This window comes from Rhinolophus sinicus, linkage group LG05, assembly GCF_036562045.2.
Source record: "Rhinolophus sinicus isolate RSC01 linkage group LG05, ASM3656204v1, whole genome shotgun sequence".
NCBI lineage: Eukaryota > Metazoa > Chordata > Mammalia > Chiroptera > Rhinolophidae > Rhinolophus > Rhinolophus sinicus.
Window position 1 is genome coordinate 176,959,637 of NC_133755.1, and position 17,821 is coordinate 176,977,457.

The following is a 17,821-nucleotide window of genomic DNA, read 5'->3' on the forward strand; positions in this document are numbered from 1 at the left end:
AGGACCTGGCACTAACTCCCATGGGGGACAAACAAGGCATGCTTCTGTCCCTAGGGAACTACATAACGGCACCTGACGGGCAGCATTGGAGAAAGTGCTGGACCGTGGAAAGGCCAGTGGGAGATGCTCAGAAGAGGAGGAGTTGGATGAGAGAAGTCAAGGAAGGCTTCCTAGAGGAGGTGGGTTATGAGCTGGACCTAGAAATACCAGCAGGACTTGGGCGGGCAGGCCACAGTGTGACTTGGGAATGGGCCAGGCATGCTCAGGTCCAGGGAATAGATTAACAACCTGCCTGGAGTAGGAAACAGAGGAACAAACTGATAAAAATATTTCATATTCAGGAAGTGACCACTCAAGCTAGGCTGGGCGGACACATTTTAGCTAATCCTGGAATGAATCACAGGGTCAAAAATCAATACATGCATCACCAGCTACAAACCCTGTGCCCACCCTTCTGCTCTCCCATCCATACCTCTGCACCACTGCCCTTTCTAAACAGGTGGTGGGGAGAAGAGGCACAGTGGAACTTGCCAAATGTCCTCCCAGATAACCTTTTGCAGAGCCTTGTGTTGACCTTAAAAATCTGGAGTTTTCTTGATATTTAGAAACACAGCTCTGCCCTCTATCCCCAAACTGAATTCTCTATTCCTAGTTTCCATCTACAAATTGTAATCACAGCCCTAGAGGTTGGGCACCCCTACCAGTGAGGGTTGGTAATTACAGCATCTAAACGGCCATTTTCCCAGATTTCTCCAGGGTAGAGCCTGGTGGAAATTGGCCTTGAGGTAACTGCTAAGATTTACTGTGCATGTCTGCATGCCAGGCACCTTCTTAAGGGCTTGTATGGACGAACTCATTTCCTCCTCACAGGAGTGCCCTGAGGTTGGTACTGTTATCACCCCTATTTTAGTCAAGAGGAACCTGAGGCACCAAGAAGTTCTGAACGTGCCCCGGTTTACATAGCCAGGAATCCACCTAGGCGTGCTTGCTGACACAGCCAACGCTTAACAGTAGACTACAGGACTTATAGGAGTTCCTATTGATATAAATTTGTACCACGGCGATACTAGATACTAGTTATTTCAGGAGTTAATATTAAAACTCAGTTGTTTTGAAGGGTGAAACTGTTCAACTCAACAAACTTTAACACCTACTATATGCAAGTCTCTGACAAGATATCACAAAATGAAAGACAATGTTATAACAAAGTTATAATAACTCACAGTGTGGTATCAGTGATAAGACATGTATTCAAGTGATCATAATACAGAGAGAATGTTCTAGAAGAATGCTTTGAATGCTATGGGAACAGAGGGAGGAAACATGATTTCTGGCATGGAGTGAGGACCAGTGGAAGCAGCATTGCAGATCTGATAGAATGTTCTGGAAGGGTGCCCTTTCAGCTGAGCTGACAATGGAGTAGATGGAGAGGGCGAAAGGAAAGCCTGTGTTTGTCGGGGGAGCAATACTAGCAAAGGCAGTGGGGCAGGAAAACAGAGGGTGTTTGGGAGGCCAGTGGATGAATGAGGCTGCTTAGAGCTTAAGTGAGAGAAACTAGGTAAGACTGGAAAACAGGGATGGGCCAGATCACTGAGGGGTTAAGGATTTCAAATTATATCATAAACTTTGAAAGTTTGTGATCAGGAGAGTGATGAAAGCAATAAATGTTTGTCGGTGCAAACAAAATTGTGAGCAGGACCAGCTTTAGGGGGAGGCAGAATATACCTAAACAGGAGGTGACCTCTGCAAGGACCCTCAGAGGGCGCTATAAGTACAACGTCCACGTACCCCACAGTGGTGAACAGCACACCTGTCTCCAAATCTCCCCACCAACTTGACTCTGTAGCTAGAATTCAATCTTGAGCACCGAGCAACACACAGTCTTCAATAGGAAGAAGGCCTCAGTTCAACTGTAGACAGGAGCTGTGAACACAGTAATAATGACAATAATAATCACGTCAGCTAATATTTAGTGATCACGTACTCTGGGGGGCACTGTTTTCTGTGTGTGATATAGACGAGCTCATCCTGCCCACAGTCCTTTGTGGTAGTCCTGTTATCACCCCGCGTCACCAGGAGAACACTGAGCCCAGAGCGTCCCCACAACTAGTGAGGGGTAGAGCTGGAATTCAGTCTTGGGCTGTCTGGCTCCTGTGTGCCGTGGGTTTAACCACTGCATCAGTTTATGTGTTGTAGCTACAGTGATAGACGACTGAGGGAATCAGGGCTGTGAGGTAAGTGCCTCGGCAGGACATTTTGCAAGGACACAGACAGAACGTCCTGAATAGGATGGCTCTCGAAGGGAGAGGAGGTGGTGCAGGTGCAGTGCCAGAGCATCAGGGAGCCCGGACTCTGATCACGGGCAGTGTGCGTGCGGCACGTGGGTGTGTAAACTCATGAGGAGGTCATGAGCCGCCCAGACCGGGAACTCCAGAGAGCAGAGCCACATCTGTGGGCGTCATTGCTGCGTCTTCAGTGCTTGCTCTAATAGACAGGTCCTGGATTTATATTTTATCTGGTCTAGCTCAATCTGAAATTATGTTTTTTCTTAAAAATCTACTTGGCAAGACCACATTTTTTTTTCTTCCTAAGGGTCTTACTGTGTTAGTTTAGTTAATGAACACAAAGATCTGTAACTAAACATATTGGGGGTCAAATTAGCTAGTGATTATTTAACATACAAAATAACAATAACATTTAAAAAACCAACCTGAAATTCACAGAGGTCATTTGTTTGCCTGAGATCACACAGCTATAAGTAATGGGATGGCTGCAGGCTGTCTCCTATGTCCTACGACTTAATGGGTCTTCTAAATGTCCCATTTTAAATCCTACATTTAACATATGATGCAGCAACTCCACTCCTAGGCATGTACCCAAGAGAAATGAAAAGATATGTCCACACAAAACTTGTACATGAGTGTTCACAGCAGCATTAATCACAATCGCCAAAAAGTGGCAGCAACCCAAATGTCCTTCAACAGCTGACTGGGTAAACAAAATGTGCTCCATCCATACAAGGAAATATTATTGGGCCATAAAAAGAAATGAAGTACTGATACATGAACAACAAGGAAGAATCTTGAAAACATTATGCTGAGTGAAAGAAGCCAGGCACAAAAGACCACATATTGTATGATTCCATTCATATGAAATGTCTAGAATAAGCAAAAGTAGACAGTAGGTTAGTGGTTGTCAGGGGCTGGGGAGAGGGAATGGGAATTACCACCTACTGGTCTTGATATTATTGCAAGAAACGGAGCAGGAAAATGGGGGCCCTGACTGTAGCTATTTCAAGCAGAATTCCCAAGCACTTCTCTCTCTCTCTCTCTCTCTCTCTCTCTCTCTCTCTCTCTCTCTCTCTCTCTCTCTCTCTCTCTCTCTCTCTCTCTCTTCCTCTCTCCCTGCCAACTGGCTAGAAAGTAGCGAGTTCTCATTCCTTCCTTCTATATCTCTGTGTCTCTGGTCCTAAACTTGAATTGAACAGCCAGGCTCTTAAGAACTTTATGCCACAAAGGTCTATTTTCAGCAAACATGACTTACAGGGTTATCGTTGCACAGCACAGGTAGTCAAGCACCCCTCTTTGCAGAAGCTTTGTTCAACTATTGGACACACTTACCCAAGGATACATACAGTGTGGGACAGTGATTGCAAAGCTGTGCACTGCTCCCCTTAATGTCGACTAGACAGTGGCTCCAAGAGTGACTGCTTTTTATAGTGTCACAGGTGGGTGGATGTGCTAGAGCCTGTCTCGCGAAGGCAGATGGCTCCACTCCTCACCCGGGCTAAGTGGGACCTTTTATGAGAGAAGAGAAGCTCTAATGAATGACTTGCCTTCTTCTGGGAGTGTCAATGCATTGAGATTGTCAAAGTTTTTCTTAGTGAATATCAGCTGTTCAAATTGACAATAAACAGAAAATGTCTATTTCTCAAAAATCTTCTATCAGTAACTGTTCTAGTCATTCAGAAGACCCTCCAGAATTTTAGATTTAGCTGTGGCTTGAAAGATAGTCTGGCCCAAACTCTCCATTTTATAAGTAAAGAAACTAAGATTCAAAAATCAATAATTTCTTTAAGGTCTCCAAGCAGCTTCCATCATTTGCTAGAATATTACAATATAATCTCTGCTTCTGGATTCATCATTTGACTTGGTATAAAGATAGCATTCCATCCCAAGGGGCATGTTCCAGATGCCTGTAGTTTGTTTGCATGCCGCACATAAGCAACAGACATGTAGCAGAAGTAAAATGACTTTCTCTACTGATCTTTGTACAAATTCATAATAGTGGTTTCCAAATGCAGATAATCTGTTAAAAATTCAAAAATGAAGTCCCTGTCTCAAGGTTGCATGTTGAGAAAATCATGCCTTCCAAATCTCTAATTTTCTTTAAATAATATGGAAGGTGAAGAAAGATTTCAGTGCATGAAAAGGAAGCCGAAATGGACTAGGGACAGATTCTGTTTTGAGAGGTAAATAGCTCCTATTCCAGACTTTTTCTACACTGAAGTGTTTAGAAGTTTATCAATTAAAAGGCAAGGCACTCTGGAACAAATGTAGCCTCTGGCCAGTTAGTCTGTGCAGGAGTCCATCCTGCAATATCATCGGTAGCCCTTCTTTGGGGCCTGTGTTCATGACTGGGGGGAGCAGGTGGGCTGCCCAGCTGCCACTATTGCCCATGGCTGGTTGGGTCTGGCAGGGCCAATAGTTTTCCACATGACTCCTGGCTACAACCAATCCACCAGATCCAGAATAGGACAAAGTTTCTTGGGAATTTTGTAATGTTGAGGAGATGAAACCATCTTTTGGGCATTGGGGTGATAGGAAAAGTTAGGGATACCTCAGGAGATCATTTACCCCCCTATGCATTCTGGGAAAGAGGAGAGAGTCAGTCTGCAAAAGAAGAACAGTGTGAAGCTGATAGGCAGAGCAGAGTGAGAGGTGGAGGGACCCTCACAGCAGCCACAGGGTCTTTTGGGTCCACGTGTGTTTTAATTTTGAGTTTTGCACGTCTCTCCAGAATTCTGATGGTAAATTGACACCTCCAACTCCTACAACTTGATTCATCATAAGTGAAACAGGGCTGATTTCTATAAAATTTGACCAAAAAATTTTCTGATTCATATAGTTTGTATAATTAATGTTCTGCTAAGGGAGGTCTAGAAGACAAAACAGAGCACAATATAAAAAGAAGTAAATTATGATATCAAAAACATGAAAGGGAAAGAGTAATAGGGTAAAGTTTTTTTGTATGTGATTAAAGTTGTTATCAGCATAAAATTGTTATAGTTATAAGATGTTTTATGTAATCCTCATGGTAACAACAAAGCAAAACCCTGCAGTGGATGTACAAAAGATAAAGAGAAGGGAGTCAAGGTGTACTACTACAGAAAACCATCAGTTCACAAAGGAAGACAGTAAGAGGGGAAGAAAGGAACAGGAAATTATAGAACAGCCAAAAACAATAAGGTGGCATTAGTAAGTCCTTACCTACTAATAGTTACTCTAAATGTAAATGGATTAAATTCTCCAATCAAAAGTAATAGAGTGAATAGATTGATAAAAAAAACAACAACACCCAATTATATGCTGCTTCCAAGAGACGCATTCACCTGTAAGGACACACATAGGTTCAAAGAAAAGGAATGGAAAAAAATATTTCATGCAAGTAGAAACCAAGAGACTGGGGGTAGCTATACTTATATCTGACAAAATAAACTTTTAACTCAAAAGCTGTAACAAGAGACAAAGAAGGTCATCATATATTGATAAAGGGGTCAATTCATCAAAAGAACATAACAATCACAAATATGTATGCATCCACCATCAGAGCCCCTAAATATATTAAGTAAATGCTAACAGATCTGAAGGAAGAAATAGACAACAATACAATAATTGTAGAGGACTTCAGTACCTTACTTTCAACAACAGATAGTTCATCCAGGTAGAAAAATCAATAAGAAAACATTAGGCTTGAATTATACTTTAGACCACATGGACCTAAAGACAAATACAGAACATTCCATCTGACAGTAGCAGTATACTCATTCAACTCATGTGCACACAACATTCTCTAGGATAAATCATATGTTAGGTCACAAAATAAGTCTTAGCAAATTTCAGAAGATTGAAATCATGAAGTATCTTTTCTGATCACAGTGGTATAAAACTAGAAACTAGAAAAAAACTGGAAAATTCACAAATATGTGGAAATTAGACAACACACTCCTGAACAACCAAAAAGAAATCAAAGGGAAATAAAAATATCTTGAAACAAACAAAAATGAACACACAACATACCAAAACTTATGAGATGCCAGAAAAGCAGTGCTAAAGAGGGAAGTTTATAGTGACAAATTAAGAAAAACATTAAGAAAAAAGAAAGACCTTAAATAAACAACCTAACTTTACACCTCAAGGAACTACAAAAAGTAGGACAAATGAAGTCCAAAGTTAGCAGAAGGAAGGAAATAAAAAACAACAGCAGAGCAACAATAAATGAAACAGAGACCAAGAAAACAATAGGAAAGATCAATGAAGGTGTTGCTTTTGAAAAGATAAACAAAATTGAAAAAGCTTTAGTTAGACTAAGAAAAAAAAAAGAGAGAAGACTAAAAAAAATCAAATTATAAATGAAAGAGGAGACATTACAACTGATACCACAGAAACACAAAGGATAATAAGAGATTGCTATGAAAAATTATATGCTAACAAATTGGACAATCTAGAAGAAATGTATAAATTCTTAGAAACCTACAACCTACTAAGACTGAATCATGAGGAAATAGAAAATCTGAACAGACCAATAATGAATGAGGAGATTGAATTAGTAATTAACAATCTTCTAACAAACAACAGGTCAAGACCAGATAGTTTCACTGGTAAATTGTACTAAATATTTAAAGAAGAATTAATACCAATCCTTCTCAAACTCTTCAAAAAAATTAAAGAGGAGGGAATACTCTCGAGCTCATTTTAAAAGAGATACCCTGACACCCAAACCAGGCAAAGACATTATGAGAAAAGAAAAGAACAGGATTTGTCACAGGGATTTTGATCCCTGATGAGCATAGATGTAAAAATCCTCAACAAAATATTAGCAAACTAGACTCACCAACACATTGAAAGGAGTTTATATCATGGTCAAGTAAAATTTATCCCTGAGATATAATGATGGTTCCACATATATAAATTAATACATGTGATATACCACATTAATACAATGAAATATAAAAATCAAATGGTCATCTCAATAGAAAAAGAAAAAGCATTTGACAAAATGCAAATCTTTTCATGATAAAAATTCTGAACAAATTGGATACAGAATGAACATCCCTCAACATAACAAAGGACATATATACAAGGCCACCACTAACATCATGCTCACCAGTAAAAGATTGAATACTGGGCCGGCCCGGTGTCTCAGGTGGTTGGAGCTCCATGCTCCTAACTCCTAAGGCTGCTGGTTCGATACCCACATGGGCCAGTGGGCTCTCAACCACAAGGCTGCCAGTTCAATTCCTCGAGTCCCACAAGGGATAGTGGGCTCTGCCCCCTGCAACTAAGATTGAACATGGCACCTTGAGCTGAGCTGCCTCCCGGGTGGCTCAGTTGGTTGGAGTGCGTCCTCTCAACCACAAGGCTGCTGGTTGGACTCCCGCAAGGGATGGTGGGCTGTGCTCCCTGCAACTAGAAAACGGCAATTGGACCTGGAGCTGAGCTGCGCCCTCCACAACTAAGATTGAAAGGATAACAACTTGACTTGGAAAAAAAAAAAAAAGTCCTGGAAGTACACACTGTTCCCCAATAAAGTCCCGTTCCCCTTCCCCAATAAAATCTTAAAAAAAAAAAAAAAAGGTTGAATACTTTTCCTCTAAGATCAAGAACAAGAAAAGGGTGCCTACTCTCACCACTTCTACTCCTAGCCAGACCATTTTGGCAAGAAACAGAAATAAAATCCAAATTGGAAAGGAAGAAGTAAAATTGTCTTGCAGATGATACAGACTTATATATAGAAAATCCTAAAGACTCCACCAAAACTGTTAGAACTAATAAATAAATTCCGCAAAGTTGCAGGATAGAAAATAAACATGCAGAAACCAATTGCATTTCTATACACTAACAACGAAATATCTGAAAAAGAAAGAAAACAATCCCATTTTCAACAGCATAAAAAAACTTGCCATGTTTCCCCCAAAATAAGACTTAGCCAGACCATCAGCTCACTGCATCTTTTGGAGCAAAAATTAATATAAGACCTGGTCTTATTTTAATATAATATAAGACCTGGTCTCATATAATATCATATAATACCATATAATATAATAAGTACCGGATATAATATAATATAATATAATATAATATAATATAATATAATACAATACTGCATCTTATATTAAGTTTTGCTCCAAAAGGCGCATTAGAGCTGATGGTCCGGCTGGGTCTTATTTTTAGGGAAACATGGTAGGAATAAATTTGACGAATCAGGTGAAATATCTGTGCACTAAAAACTGTAAAACATTGATCAAGTAAATGGAAGAAGACACAAATAAATGTAAGAATATCCCATGTCCATGGATTGGAAAAATTAATATTGGTAAAATGTCCATACAACCCAAAGTCATCAATTTCTATCAATATTCCACTGACATTTTTCACAGAAGTAAAAACAATAATCCTAAAATTTATGTGGAACTGCAAAAGACCCCAAATAAGCAAAGCAAACCTGAGAAAGAAGTACAAAGCTGAAGGCCTCACACGTCCTGATTTCAAATCGAATCACAAAGCTATAGTAACCAAGACAGTATGAGACAGGCACAGACCAATGGAACAGAATCAAGAGCCCAGAAATAAACCCTTGTACATTGGGTCAACTAATACTTGACAAGGAAACCAAAAGTACTCAATGGGTAAGAGATGGTCTCTTCAATAAATGATGTTGAGAAAACTGGATAATCATGTGCAGAAGAATGAAATTGGACCCCTACCATATGACACCAACAAAAATTAACTCAAAATGGATTAAAGAGTTAAACATCATACCTGAAACTGTGAGAGTCCCAGAAGGAAACCCAGGGGGAAAGCTTCTTGACATTGATCTGAGCAAAGACTTTTTGGGTAGGACACCAAAATCACAAGCAAGAAAAGCAACAATAAGTAAATAGGACTATATCAAACTAAAAAGCTTCTGCATGACAAAAAAAATCAACAAAATGAAAAGGCAACCTACAGAATGGGAGAAAATATTTGCAAACCATCTAGCTGATAAAGGGTTAATGTTCAAAAATATGTAAGGAACTCATACAACTCAATAGGAAAAAATATTTCATTAAAAAATGGGCAAAAGACCTGAAAAGACACTTTTTCAAAGAAGACATAAAAATGGTCAATAGGTACATGAAAAGACGCTTTCATTACAAATTCACTACGAATTGTTTTTTCTGAAATTGCATTGCCTATCATTGGATGCAGGAAGTTCCTTTAGAAAATCGTGTCCTCAGACAGGGTTTCCCCCTAGAATCAGAAGTCAAGCTCAGTAATGCTGATAGCCAGGTAAAAAGATAAACCCACTACATCAGTTCATTCAATTTACCTTCTTCACCCTTTCCATGTTCTCACCCAAGTTACTGCAGCAAAAGGAAGTCAAGTGATGCTGTCTCTCCCCAGCATTTGAGAATATTCTTTGCTTCTGAGATGGGATTTTTGCTTTTGAAGAATAGTGCTGAGGCCAGTCATGGAGATTTACACACCCTTTCAAACTAAATTATTTTTAAGGTGCCCTAATAAAGCAATAGTAATTCTTTTGTGATTGGTAGATAAAAACACAATATGCTTTTAGCACAAAAGATAATTTTCATTATATACCCAAAGTTATAAACCAGAAATGATCATTCAAATAGTTTAGCTGTTTAAGTGTTAAAATACACACACACACACACACACACACACACACACACACACAATAAAACTAGTATGAGTTAAAATAACCCTTATGTTTTGTATTTTCTTAATTATAACAGTATCTACATTCATTCAAAATGTGCAGGATGATATAAGAAGGGTACCATTCATTCGGTGTGGAAGATGAGTCTGGAATTCCCTGTCACACCATGTGCCTTGTTGGAAGTCACTCTTGGAGCAGGTTTACTCCATGCACTTTGAATATAATGAATGCCACACTGATTTCAGTTGTTCACGCTAGTCTCTTCACTTTTCACGTGGCTCCTGTCACAGGGAACAAGCTCTCTTGTCAAGGTCAGATTCATTTACAGTATCCAAGATTAACCGTTTCTGCCAGGGTGGCACAGAAACACAAGATACTTAGTGACTCCTCGTGTGCTAAATGGAGATTAGATTTTGTTTTGTGGCTGAGGGAGGGTAGAGGAGCCTGCATGGAGGGGGGATGCAGGCAGCAGCAGGATGGCTCTGGGGACTGTGCCAGAGAGAGATGCTACAGGCTGAAGCTGGTGGGTCAGAGGAGCTGCTTTGTGAGAACTGGGGCTCAGGGGATGCGGCTTTGGGGGCACAGAAGACACAATCTCCCAAAGAATTAGGGGAAACCGTTCCCTTTGCTTCCTACCCCTTGCCCAGCTGAGCAGAAGGGAGCACAGGGCATGTGATGTGGGAGGGTGGTGGTGGGGGGGGGTGAAGGTGCCCATGGTGATGACGCCATCATGTGCATCACGGGCGGGACAACCTGCAGGGTGTTCACAGTCCACACGGGGCACCTCTGGGGTTCCAGGCACATCAGGGAGAGGCTGTGAGGCAGGAAAGAGGGATGGGTCCAGGAGCTTCCCTCTTCACCTCAGCCCAGCAAGGCCTTGGGGACACTTCCCTTCCAAAGGATGTGATTTATTTTGTTTTTCAGGAAAGTCAAGTAGTTGTAGAGATGTCTTAAATAAAATCACGTTATACCATTATGAGGTGACTGTATTTCAGATATTTCCCCCCCATTTCTCTTTTCTTCCCACGCCTTCCCTGTGTCCCATCACTCATAATTAACAATGGTCTTTCTCTTCCTCCCAACTCCTATTTCATTTATTTTCCCCACCATTCAGTTTAGTACTTATTTCTCTTATGTTTTCATGTGTGTTTTTTTTTTTTTTTTAACACATAGTTTTGTTTACTCAGCCAGGTTAAAGAACTAGAGGAGTTAGTTCTTTGAGGATGGGTAGCTGGTCTCACCCTTTTTGTTTTCAATACCCCAAACATCTACCACATTCTGAGCGCACAGCTGGTGTTCAAGAACTGTCAACTGAATGAATGGCTTAGAAAACAGTGATTTTCTACGGAGGTGACCTGGGGAGGCAGTAAAACTGTGTTTCCTTCTATCTCAGTGCAGTCACCCATGATACTGATCGCTCTTTGCTATTTTCAAGCAACGTGTCCTTTTGTCTACTGTAGAGTTCACTGGCTTCCTAAAGGGCCTGTCTAATGAATTTCAGAGGGAGAATCTCTGAAAACTGTCAACTCAGGTTGGAAGTCTGTTTAAAATTCTGTGGACAACTTTTTCTTTTCACATGTCTTTTTCTTGCACATAGTAGGCACTCAACATTTGTTCAATACATACAAATAAAGAGAACCTAGTAAAAAGAGAAAATCTTATTTTAGTAAAAGAATGAGTTTGTATTATTTGCACACCCATCGTGTGTATAGCTAGGTTGATCTGTTTTTTCTTTAGGACCAGCGGGAAAAGAACAACGGTGCACTATTGCATCAAGTTCTTTGCTCACCTGAAGGAGGCTGTCTCCATCGTCTCATCTTTCCAGGATGGATCTCTATTTCCCCCTGGTGGCAGATCTGTGCACTGCAGTTTCTGAGGAATGAGGTTAGATCTTAACAGAGTATTAAAGCTTGATACTAGGTCCTTAGAGGTTTTTGATTCCAGTATTTCTTCAGCTGGAGCGTTCTGAAAAGCCTCTGAATTCTCTACAAGATTAAAACTTTGTTTGGATTTCCGTGATAATCTAAAATATAAGCATATTCTGAGTTACGTGGACGTCCACTTTCTAATCACACACTGCCCGGAAAGTTCGTCTTCTCACTTGTGCTTGTGGTCAGCTGGTGACAAGTATTACTAATTCAGTTGCAAGGGAGGCCCAGTGATGCTCGGGCTCCCTGTACCAAGAGAGGCCACGCAGTTTGAGAACCGCACGCGTCACACTGCAGTATAAGCCAGGCCCGTGCGAAAGGCCCGCGCTGTCAGGACCTCAGTCGGGCTGAGGGGCCGTGTCATCCACAAACGTGACGTTCTCTCTCACATTAGTTTTGCAAACTGAGTTCTATTGACTTATAGTGTTGTTATTGTTTATTTTAAAAATGTGCTTTGGTGATACTTAAGAGCTATAAGGGTAAATCCTTTCACACTAATAATTGTATATATTTAAGTATTATTACAGCAAAATTGAAGTAGTCCAACCGTGGAGGTCTGCAATTTTTCCCTTAAAAGGGCGTCCAAGTGTTGAGCGGATGCCACTGAGGCCCAGGTGAGTGACGTGGTGGCTGGTGGCAGAGCCAGAAATGGGCAAAAGAGACAAAGCTTTTGGACTCGCAGTCCTGTGTGCTCTCCACCGTACCAGCTGACTCTCTGGATTAAAAAATGTCTCTTTTGATATACAGAGGGTGTCAAAAAATGTATACACATTTTAAGAAAGGAAAAACTATTAACATTGTAATAGTCAACATATAACGATAACAAAAGATGAATGCAAGTCATGTGCATACACTGTTTTGGCACCCCCGGTAGATACACCCTGCTGTTTGCTTCACTTTATCAGTGGAGACCTGATTTGTAATCATTTAAAAATAATAGATGCTGGGGTGTGTTACTCCTTTTCATGTTGATTCAAGTCAAAATATATTTCACATTGTTTATTGCACTTTTCTTAGCACCATAAAGCATACACATATATCATGTGATTCTTGCCCAAAGACACTTTGTAATTAAATTTTGGTGAAAGACATATGGAATTTTAAAATAATTAATGATAATGCAGCAAGGTAACACAACAAATAAGTGGTGGGTGCACTGTAAGCTTTTGTCCCTCCTGCCAAGTGTCTCTTAATACTGCTTTCCTTCTTTGTATCCCAGCAGGAATCTTTCTGGTAAGTTTTCCAGGAAGCCGAGAATGAGTCCCCCCACCCCCCACCCCCACTTCAGGTGCATCTGCCAAAGATTCTGGGGCCTTCACTCTGGTCCTGGGTGCAGGCCTCACGTCCATGCATGGGAATGTCGCAGACTGGCCTCCAGGAGGAGCTCGGTATCTGCTAATCTTGCTGCTCAGGAGGCCTTATGGTGAGTGAGCCTCCTCGGGGAGAATCCAGGCCCTGCAGGCTGAGGTCGCCTTCTTCTATCAGCTCTTTCTCTGCCATCAGCACAGCTGGTTCGCCCAGCTAGAAGCAGCAAGCTCCCACTATGGTTGGCTAGAGGCCCTTGTCACCAGTGGGTCTGCACGTGCCAAAAGCACTGCTGCCACGGCAGTGTGTGTGTGCGCCTGTGGAGTGTGCATGTGCAGGCGTGCACCAGCGTGTGCATATGCACAAGTGTGCCTGTGTTTGCATGCACACGTGTGTGCGTGCCTGCATGTGCACATGCACATACTATGGCACGCTGACGGGCAGCTTGGCAGTTTCCAGCTATGGTAGGGCGTGGAGCAGCTCTGGGTAGAGTTTGGGTTTTCAGGCAGTGAGTGATGCCCAATCGGGGACCCTGAGAGTCAGGACTGGGTTACTCCTGACTCAGTTTGGACTCTCAGAGATGATGTGACTCCAGGCAAAATCCCCAAACACAGATGTGTGGTGTTTCCTAATTCCAGGCTAATTAACTGTAAATCTGGTGAGGGTACTTTGAAAGTGTGGTCCTATTATCTCCTGTACGTATCTTCTGTCTATAACATAAGGAGGTGAGTAAGCAAAAGTTACAGAGTTTGTGAAAACTAGGACAGTCCCTGTTCCTTTCCCATGTAAATTATCCATTTGTCCCCAGATAGGGGCGTTTTATTATTTATTACCACTGGACCGGCTGGGCCAGGGTCGATAGTGGGACAATGTCATCCCTCATCCTACGACAGACTGGCCTGGTCTCCTTCCTGCATTACCTGTCACCTTTGCTGATGTCCCATTGGCCAAGACACATCACATGCCATGCCCAGCTTCAAAGGGGTTGGAGAGTAGGTGCCACAGTGGAGGGGGGCGGAGGATGGAGGAGACACAAAGTCACGTGACAGAGGGCATGGGTTGAGGCCCTGAGGACTTTTTTGGAATCTCCCCACATCCATAGAACAAAGATAAACACACTGTCCTCACTTTCCCAGGATTTCAAGTCTAGGTGCTCTGGTGGGGGATGATACAGTCCCCATATCCCAGTGTCAGAGTTGAGTAAATCCAACATGGGACACGGGGGGCCTCTGAGGGGGGTGGAGGCCACCAAGAAGGTGACTCTGCAAGCCCCAGCCAATGACCTGAGAGGAGGGGGCAGGTCTGCAACCCTGAGAAAGCAGCACAGAGGATGGGGTGTCTGCGATGGGGGAGTGATGCAGCCTGGGGGGTTGCTGCAGGAGAGGTGGCAGATGAGGCCAACGACAGCTCATTTGACTTTATTATAGAACGGGTGGTGCCCTAATATTATTATTTTTAGTCAGTCTCACATTCTTGCTCAGGTGAGTCTTGAAATTTTACTTACAATAATAACCCTAGCAAGCTTATTGAAAAGATGTACAACTTTTTTTTTTTTTTTTTTTTTTTTTTTTTGGCATTTATTGGTGTAAGTGTCACCATAGAATGAGAAATATGTGGATGGATTTATATCACTAGTCTAAGGATGATTTATTCAATTCTTTTTCAATTTCAGATGCATGTTGATATTTCTGTGGGAGTTGCCTTTCTTATCCTAATTATATGGTCAAAGGAAAAACATATTCAACAATTTGTAGCTTAGGCGGTTGCAACTTCAGCTTTTTGGATGAAATCTGGCACAAGAATCCTGGCAACATCCAGAGCTGAAATTGCTGAAGATATATTTATTATGGCCTGCAGCCACTACAGCAGAAATGGGATTTTGTTTGAGGTTTGCAAAGAAAAAAAACGCTTGCTGATTTATGGAAGCACAAACTGCACGGTATCTCCATGAAGGCTATTGTGACTGGTGCTCCCGGGGATGAGGGGCGCGAGGCAGCAGATTTATTTTGCTCTCTGCTCCTAAAGGACACAAGGCTCTGTGACAAGTGCCCCCTTCCTTCCCACTCCCTTTCATTCTCTTCTCCTCCCACTCTCTTCAATTTCCCTCTTTATTCCTCTCCTCTATTTTGCCCTTTACCCTAAAAGAGGAGGTGGCCTTTCCTGCACCCTTGGAAGTCCTGTCCGTAAACTCTGAATAGAATAATGACAAGACTACTTTGAGGTTCAGTCAATATGGGAAAAAAATATGGGCTACTTTTCCAGAGGGGCAGATAGGACTTTCTCTCAGACACTAGAGTTTTTAATATAATCTTTGAAACTAGAGTTTTTATAATTTTTTTATTTTTGCAACCCCCTCCCGCCTGAGTTCCTGGCATTTATTCTAGGGTTTGGCATAGCATGAGTGAAAGAGGGAGAAAGAAATCTGAGGCAAGGCAGTTCCCTCATTCTTTTTTTTCTTCTTCATTTTTAAAAAAATACTTTTATTAAAATATAGCTAACATACACTATTATAGTAGTTTCAGGTGTACTTCATAGCTATTAAACAGTACCCACGTAGCACTATACAGAGTTATTACCACATTATTGACTGTGCTAAAGAAGTGATCACCGTGATAAGTCCAGCCACCATCTGACACTGTACCACGCTGTCACAATATTATTGATCTTCTCCCCCCTTTTAAAATTTTTCAATTAGAGTTGACATTCAATATTACTTTATATTAGTTTCAAGGGTATAGCACATTTATATAATTTAGGAAGTGATCCTCCTGACTAGTACCCACCTGGCACTATACATAGTTGTTACCATATTATTGACTGTATTCCCTATACTTTACTTCCCATGACTATTTTGTAACTACCGATTTGTATTTCTTAATCCCTTCACATTTTTTACCCTTCCCCAACCCCTCACCCATCTATCACCCCAATAGACCTAGTACCCATCTGACACCAAACATAGTTATTACAATATTATTGACTATATTCCTTATGCTATACCCTGCAACCCCATGACTATTTTGTAACAACGAATTTATACTTCTTAATCCCTTCCCCTTTTCACTGACCCCCAAACCCCCTGCCCATCTGGCAACCACCAAAATGTTCTCTGTATCTATGAGTTTGTTTCTGTTTCATTTGTTTATTTTGTTCTTTAGATTCCACTTATAAGTGAAATCATGTGACACTTGTTTTCTGCTGTCTGACTTATTACATTCAGCCCAGTACCCTCTAGCTCCATCCATGTTTTCGCAGATGGCAAGATTTCCTTCCTTTCTACCACTGAATAATATTCTATTGTATATATGGATCACCTCTTCTTTATCCATTCATCCATTCAGGGACACCCAGGTTGCCTCCATATCTTGGCTCATGTAAATAATGCTACAATGAACATATGGGTGAGTATGTCCCCTCAAAGTAGCATTTTGGGTTTGTTCAGATAAATATCCAGAAGTGAGATTACTAGATCTTCTTTGTCTCTTGTTACAGTCTTTGTTTTAAAGTCTATTTTGTCTGGAATAAGTATTGCTACCCCAGTGTTTCATTTGCTTGTTTCTATTTTCATACTCCCTCAGTAAGGTTAAGTTTTCAGAGAAACAATTAATTATCAATTAGTAATTAGGACTCTTTCTTGTGTACTTTTTTCCCATTTCTGTATCATAGGCTTAAACTCATGGACTTGCTTTTCCAAATCGATGGTTCTCACATTTCACCAGGGTCACCAGGAGGCTGTGAGAATGCAGCTCACGGGGCCACTGCTCGAGGTTCTGACTGAGTTGGTCGGGGGTGGGACCCAAGAACTTGCATTTCTAACAAGCTCCAGGTGGGGCTGGTGGGGCTGGTCTGGAACCACACTTACTGCACTTTAAGCATCATTGTTCTTAAGAAGCAAAAAGGTGTTTCAAAGTTGGAAGTAATGATCTCCTTTCCAACTTTTCCAAATTTTCTAGCCTAAGTGCTCCTTTAAAAATATCACATACATACATTGTGAAAGAATTCCTGAATTTTTATGAGACCATTTTTTCTTAAACTACGCAACACTTTTGTATGAATCAATATTTGATCATTCTTGGCCTGAAGCCATTGCTCAAAAAGTCACACTGTTGCTGACATTACATGTTAAAGAATCTCAGTGAACCAGAGGGATGCACACCCTTGTTTGAAATTTTTAAAAACATTTTCTTCTCTTCACTTTGTCTGCCTTACATGTACAGCCACTGAGTGGTGGTGTACAGAGGCAGCTGTTCCCCTCAGTACCTGCCTTCAGAAGTTTTTGCCTCACCCGTCTGGTCAGTGGGGGACTCTGTACTACCTGTCAGTGTCCAGGCTCCTCTGGGACCCGCTTGGACCCTGTCTCCATATGTCTGTGTGCTCCCAGCCCCTTTTAAAGGACTGCCCCAACAACTATAGCTCCACAGTTCCCATGGGGATGACTCTGAGGTGTAATTTATCCTCCAAGATCCCTCTGTGGGATCAGGCTGCAGTTGCCTCTGAGGGGCTTTGGCTGAGACTGAGCCTTTGCTGGGACCCTGTCTTGCCTTCCTCACTTGGCACTCAGCCCTGGAAGCACTGCCTTCATAATCAACACATCAGCTGAATCTTCATCTCAGTGTCCACTTCTGAGGGCTTCTGACTGAAGGCAT